The sequence below is a fragment of the Pteropus vampyrus genome, unplaced genomic scaffold (genome assembly GCF_000151845.1).
Source record: "Pteropus vampyrus isolate Shadow unplaced genomic scaffold, Pvam_2.0 Scaffold14, whole genome shotgun sequence".
Lineage (NCBI taxonomy): Eukaryota > Metazoa > Chordata > Mammalia > Chiroptera > Pteropodidae > Pteropus > Pteropus vampyrus.
This window is the reverse complement of record NW_011888795.1, coordinates 10,252,296-10,259,141: the sequence shown is the minus strand read 5'-3', so window position 1 is coordinate 10,259,141 and position 6,846 is coordinate 10,252,296. Positions and strand designations below refer to the sequence as shown.

The 6,846-nt window shown below is 32.7% G+C and overlaps 1 protein-coding gene and 1 pseudogene across 1 annotated transcript in view; one reads left to right on the top strand and one right to left on the bottom strand.

Annotated features, from left to right (window-relative positions):
• MCF2L2 (MCF.2 cell line derived transforming sequence-like 2) overlaps positions 1-6,846 on the bottom strand; it is a 195,338-nt gene that overhangs the window by 180,442 nt on the left and 8,050 nt on the right. The gene's annotated exons all lie outside the window — the stretch shown is intronic.
• On the top strand, positions 3,779-3,897 carry LOC111734265 (annotated as a pseudogene).

Sequence of the window (6,846 nt, the reverse complement as noted above, 5' to 3'; positions counted from 1 at the left end):
GAGCTAAAATTTCAAAGGCTTGTAATTGGCCAAGGAGAAACTGAAAAATGTTTTTTTATTAAAAAAGTAAATGTAGGGAGAGAGTAAATTTTACCTATGTTGAAATACTCAAATCAGAAGTGAATTTTGACAAATGGCTACATCTCTATAACTCATACTCCTTTCAAGATATAGGACATTTCTATCAATAGAAAGTACCTTCACATGTCCATTCTTAGTCAACCCTTGCTCCTAAACCCCAAGTGACTGGACTGGCCACTGTTGTGATTTTTTTCAATAGAGATTAGTTTTGCCTGTTCAAAAACTTCACATAATGTAATCTTACAGTATGTATTCTTTTGTGTCTAACTTCTTTCTCTCAGAATAATGTTTCTGAGGTTCATTCATGTTGTATGTAACAGTGGTTCATTCATTTTTATTGCTGAGCTGTCGCCCATTATATGGATGGTCACAGTTTGTCCAGTCTCCTGCTCATAGACAGTGAGGGTTTTTTTTCCCAATTTGGGCTGTTATGAATAAAGTTGCTGTGAATATTCATATAAAGGTCTTTCTGTGGACATCTGCTTGCATTTCTCTTAGATAAATAACTAAGAGTGGTATTGCTGAGTCAAGGGAGAGATGTGTATTTAACTTGTAAAAAACTACCAAACCTTTCCAATTAGCTATACCAGAAGGCCCTTTAAGATTACAGGCTGCTCTGTTAAGTAATCCTCAGAGCCAGTTCTCTGTTAGTATTAACTGCATGTGAAGTACTTTAAGAAAATACCTAAATTACAATGAAGAAATTTAATTCAATTTGAGACTCTAAAACTTATGAAGCCTCTTTTTCTCTCTACCATTAGATATTATGAATATGCTAACTCTTACAAAATGCAAAGTCTGAAAGTCTTCTAACACAGGACAGCAAATATAGCAGTTTGCAAACAACAGTTTCTTAGGTATTGCCAAATTTCTCTCTAAAATGGCTGTATCCGTTTATATTTCCACTAGCAACACAGAAAATGCCTGAAACCCACACGCAGGCTCTTTTTCTTAATAAACATTGACTTCCTTACCCTTTCATTCAGATGCGAATAGCCACTAATGCTTGGCTGACAACACAGCACCTTTGAACATAAGAGCTAACTTTGCTGACCACATAAACCCACAGTGGCAGTGTGTGTGCACCTACACCCATCCAAAGACAATCATAATTTTATCTTTTTGCAGTTTACATAAAACTCTAGGGAGAGGCAAACTGTTAATTTTTGGACTTTTCATTACATTTGAATCTATTATATGAACAAATTGTATAGCTCTTATAAATCTTTTATTCCATGCACTGACCATTACCGTTTGATCAAGATATTGGATAATAAAGGATTATTGGATATTAAAGGATTGCATTTTCTTTATGTTTAATAATGAATTCTAAAATAAACTGAGTACTAGGTAACTCCTTAGAGAAGAGCTGATTATTTCAGTATTAATGACAATGGGAGATGACTGTGTCCTCCTTTTCCCCCCCACATAAGAAACTACTTTATAGATATAAAAGAAAAAAATTTTGGTACTTCTATTTTCCCCTATTTTTAAAAAAGTTGTATGCGCTTTGTATCTGTTTAGCAGAATGAACTGAAGCCATTCACCTGCCCCTACCCATCAGGGCAAAATGGAGAATGAGAAGTAACCTGCAAGCTCAAAAAAGACTGAAGTTATTTATCCATTGCACAAGGGTATCAGGGTTATAATTTTACCAGAAGTAGGATCAAAGTCATATTAAAAGGAGGGATATTTTTTTCTTATATAGTCTAGACTTTGTTTTCTTTGGAGAATTATAAACACCAGAATGGTCAGGTGTATTTTCTAGGGAGACTAAACTGACTTTCCCCTGGAGTTGACTAGGGAGTGAAGGGAGTAATAGGATCTGTTGGCTGTAAAGTTGTGAGGACCACCATGCTCCCACCAGTTGACCACTGAGCTGCAAGCACTACAGACCTACTCATCTCCTGATCTTCCCCATTCACAGGGGAGCAGGGACACCTCCTTCTCTTTGGGTCAGAGAGGAAGGGATTGCCACATCCAATTACATGCATGCAGAAGAACCCCTAGAGGAAGAATGCTAAGTAGATACATGGTCCCACTAGGGAGAGGGACTGGTGTTCGTGTGTGACTGGGGTGACTTTGACTTTTAATTTCATTCCTTTCTGTATTACTTGCAGCTTAAACAAATGTTGTACATTACTTTCATTAGTAAACTAAAATTGTGTTAATAAAGATCTTTTTAAATTATTTTATCTGGGTTACTGGCTCAATATACAAAGTTCCAACATGCTCTTCACTAATATTTTGAGAATATTGCCTGTCCTTTCTGAATGTTATTGACCATATGGCAAAGTGTTGATGACTGTTGAAGCTGAGTGCAGAGTAAGGTTTGTAAGACTATCCTATTTTTGTGATGTCTTAAAACTTTTGTAATTAAAACTACCATCAAGAGTTAGTGCAAAATGAGTAAGATACACAAATGAGAGAAGACAGTCTTTCTATTGCCTTCAGTGCACAAAGATGTTCATGCAGCATTGAATCCTTAAACAATGCAAACCACTTGAGCATCATGATTGGGTTTCAATTTTATTATTTGTTAAGCTACTATTAAAAATCATATAAAAATGTGGCTTTAAAACAGAGCGTTTAAGCAGAAACAAGGATAAAACCCTCCATGTAATATGAACCTGAAGCTAAACAAATAATTATTTTAAGTAATACTTCTAATATATTTAGCTTTGTTTTAGACTTTCTTATTAACACAAAAACAAGAACTGGAAATAAAAATGTATAACTACAGGAAACAAAGAACCACAGGGAGTTATCACTATTCATAGATAACATAATTATGTCATTATTTCACAAGTATTTACTGGACATCTATGTGTATTAAAAAAAAAAAAGAAAAGAAAATCGACTGAAAAACTATTAGACTCAATATTTCCATAAAATAGCATGTTATAAATTAATATCCCAAAATCAGTATCTTATACTCTAGCAATAATGAGTAAAAAGATATCATAAAAAATTATTCACAATATCAACAGAAAACATAGATGCTGAGGAAAACATTAATAGGAAATGTGTGAGATCTATATGAAAAGAACAAAAATTTTCATTGAGAAATACAAAATATTTGAATGAGATATAGTCCTAGAAATTTTTTTTAAAAATCTTAAAATGTCAATGCTTCCCAGATGAAGTTATAGTCAGAATACAGTTCTACCCAAAATTATAGTAAGTGTGTGAGGATGAAGGGGATTAACAGAATAATTATATAGTTTATTTGAAAGAATTAAAAATGCTAGAACAGTTAAAAAAATATTTTTTAAAAAAAGGATGGATGGAAAAAGAAAATTTCTCCTAGCAAATATTTAAAGATATTATATAGCAATAATAATCCAAACTGTGGAACTGACATAAAAATGATCAGAAGAATAAACAGGAAGACCCAGAAACTGACTATAAATTCTAAAATAACCTAATATGTAAAGGAGGCATCACCAATAAATGAAGGAATATTTAATAAATGCTATTGAGAAAAGTTAGAGTCTCACCTCATATGACAGACAAAAACACTTATCAAACATTCTTAAAAAATAAATAAGTAAATAACACAATTAAAAATACTAGAATAAACCTGATGATCATTTGCTTCTTTATTTGAGAAAGGATATAAAACAGAAGAAATCACAAAATAAAAGATATATATATTTGATTAAATAAAATTATAAAATCAAAAAGAAAAATTATAATCTACAGCGATGCCACCCTGAACACGCCCAATCTCGTCTGATCTCAGAAACTAAGCAAGGTCAGGCCTGGTTAGTACTTGGATGGGAGACCACATAGGAATATCAGGTGCTGTAGGCTTTAAAAAAAAAAAAAGAAAAGAAAAATTATAAACAGCAAACTGTAAAATAAAAAATAGCTGTAAAATTAAAAAAAGAAAAAACTTAAGGCTTAATATATTTCACATAGAAAAAGCCTACACAAAAATATCTTGGCCCTGAAACACACATAAATAAGTCACAGAGCAAAAATAAAACAGCGAACAAACATTAAAAATTATTCTAGTCACTAGTATTTTTTTTAATTTAATTAAATTTATTGGGGTAACACTGGTCAATAAGATTATATAAGTTTCTAGTGTACAATATTATATCATCTGTATATTGCATTTTTGCTCATCACCCAAAACATAGTCTCCTGTCATCACCATATATATTTGACCTCCCACGCTTCTCTCCCTCTGCTAATCATCACACTATTGTCTGTGTCAATGAGTTTTTTTTGTTTCTTTTGTTCATTCGATTGTTGCTTTCTCAGTTAAAATGAATACTATACTACTTTTATCTATCAAACCTGCAAAAATTCAAATAATATCACCAAAGAAGGCTAACAACATCACAGATACTGTGCCATGCACTTAACATGCATGACTTCAAAATCCTATGCAGTGGTTCCCAATCTTTTTGGCACCAGGGACTGGTGCTCCTATGAGAATCTAATGCCTGATGATCTGAGGTGGAGCTGAGGCGGTGATGCTAGAGCTGGGAAGCGGCTGCAAATACAGATGAAGCTTCACTCACTCGCCCACTGCTAACCTCCTGCTGTGTGGCCCAGTTCCTAACAGGCCACGGACCAGTAATGGCCCACAGCCCAGGGGTTGGGGACCCCTGTCCTATAGGATAAGTTCTGTTGTTATTCTCATTTGACATATGAGGAAACAGATGATCACAAATGCTGATGAAGAGATCAGGTGAATTCAAGAACCCCCACACCCTGTTGATGGTCTACTAATATGTTGTAAGTTTCCCAGAAGCAATCTTACCAAAGAGTATTTAAAAAATTAATACTTATACTCTTTGACCCAATATAACATTTTCCAGAACTCTATCCTTAAAAAACAATCTGAAACTTGTGAAACTTGTACAAAGATTTCTGAACAAAGAAGTTCCTTGCATTAAAAAAAATAATAATAACATTGAGAAACTGAAAACAACCTATACAGCCAATATTAGGGCATTTGTTAAATGAATTATGCTACATCCATAAAGTGAAAAATTATAAAGCCATTAAAATATTGTGAAGTTGTATAATATATAGAATTATTCATAAAATAATTTAGTCTCATTTATAGTAGTTTTAAAAAACAGAATATAACATATAATTATATATGTAATATGTATGACATATATAAAGAGACAGGTCATATATTAGCTATGTAAAAATGCCAAAAGAAAAAAAACTGGAAGGATATATACTCAAAAGATAACTATGATTATTACTAGGAGATGGAATTATAGATTTTCTTTTTTGTACTTTTCTGAATATTGAACAATGAGCATATATTAGTTTTTTTCTGCTTTTTGTTTGTTTGGTAGTGCTTTTTAAATTATTTTTTAAATGATATACAGTATAATTTATTCTTTTTGGTATAGTTTTATGAGTTTTGACAAATGCATGGAGTCATCTAACCATTACCACACTCAGGAAACGGAATAGTTCCATCATCCCTTTGTAGTGAAATCACCCCTTCCCACCCTTAAAAAAATCCCTGGCATCCACTCCATCCCTATATTTTTACCTTTTTGAATCTCATATAAATGAAATCATTTAGTATGTACCTTTTGAGTCTGACATGTTTCCTTTAGCATAACACATTTCAGATGTATTCATGTTGTCATATGTATCAATAATTCATTTTTTATTATTAAATATTCCATTGTACCAATGGGCCACAGGTTGTTCATCTACTCTCCAGGTGAGGGACTTTTGGGTTGTTTCCAGTTTTCAGTGACAACAAATAAAGGTGCTATAAATATTCACATACAGATTTTTGTGCGACCATAAGTTTTAATTTCTCTTGAGGTGGGATTACGGAGTTGTATAATAAGTGTATGTTTAACTTGTTAAGAAACTGCTGTTTTCCAAAGTGGCTGTATCATTTTACATTCCCACTTCCAGTGCAGAATGTGACACCCAGCCCTGCCCTCTTCGCCATGACTTGGTATTGTCATTTTGTTTTAACCACTCTGATAGGTGTGCAATCTCCCTGATGACTTCTGATGTTGAGCATATTGTCATGTGCTTATTTTCCATCTGTGTATCTTTTTTGGAAAGTATCCATTCAATATTTGCCCATTGTAAAATTGTGTTGTTTATTTTTATTTATTGTTAAAAATTATTTATACATTCTGGATACAAGTCCTTTGTCAGATAAGTGATTCCCAAATGTTTTTCCCAGTTGGTGGGTTGTCTTTTCATTCTCTTAACAGTGTCTTCTGCAGAGCAAAAATTTTTAACTTTGATGAAGTCCAATTTATCAAACTTTTCTTTTATGAATCATATTTTTGGGGTTGACTTAAGAACTCTTTGTCCAACTAAGGTAAAAAAGATTTTTTGCCTATGTTTTCTAAAAGATTTCTAATTCAGTTTTACATTTAGGTCCATGATCCACTTTGAGTTAATTTTTGTATATGGGGTGAGGCTTAGGTCAAGATTCATTTTTTTTGTACATAGATGTCTAATTTTTCAAGCACCTTTTGTTGAAATTGCCTTTATGCTTTTTTCCATTGAATTGCCTTCATACTTTTGTCAAAAATCAATTAACCATATTCGTGTGGGACTATTTCTGGATTCTCTATTCTGTTTCATTGACCTATCTGTCTGTCTTTTTTACCAATACCACACTGTCTTGATTATTTTGCTTTATAGTAAGTCTTGAAATTAGATAGTGTGAGTCCTCCAACTTTGTTCTTTTTCAAAAAAAATTGGCTGTTATACTTCTCTTTGCCTATTATAGTACCTTTTAGTCAA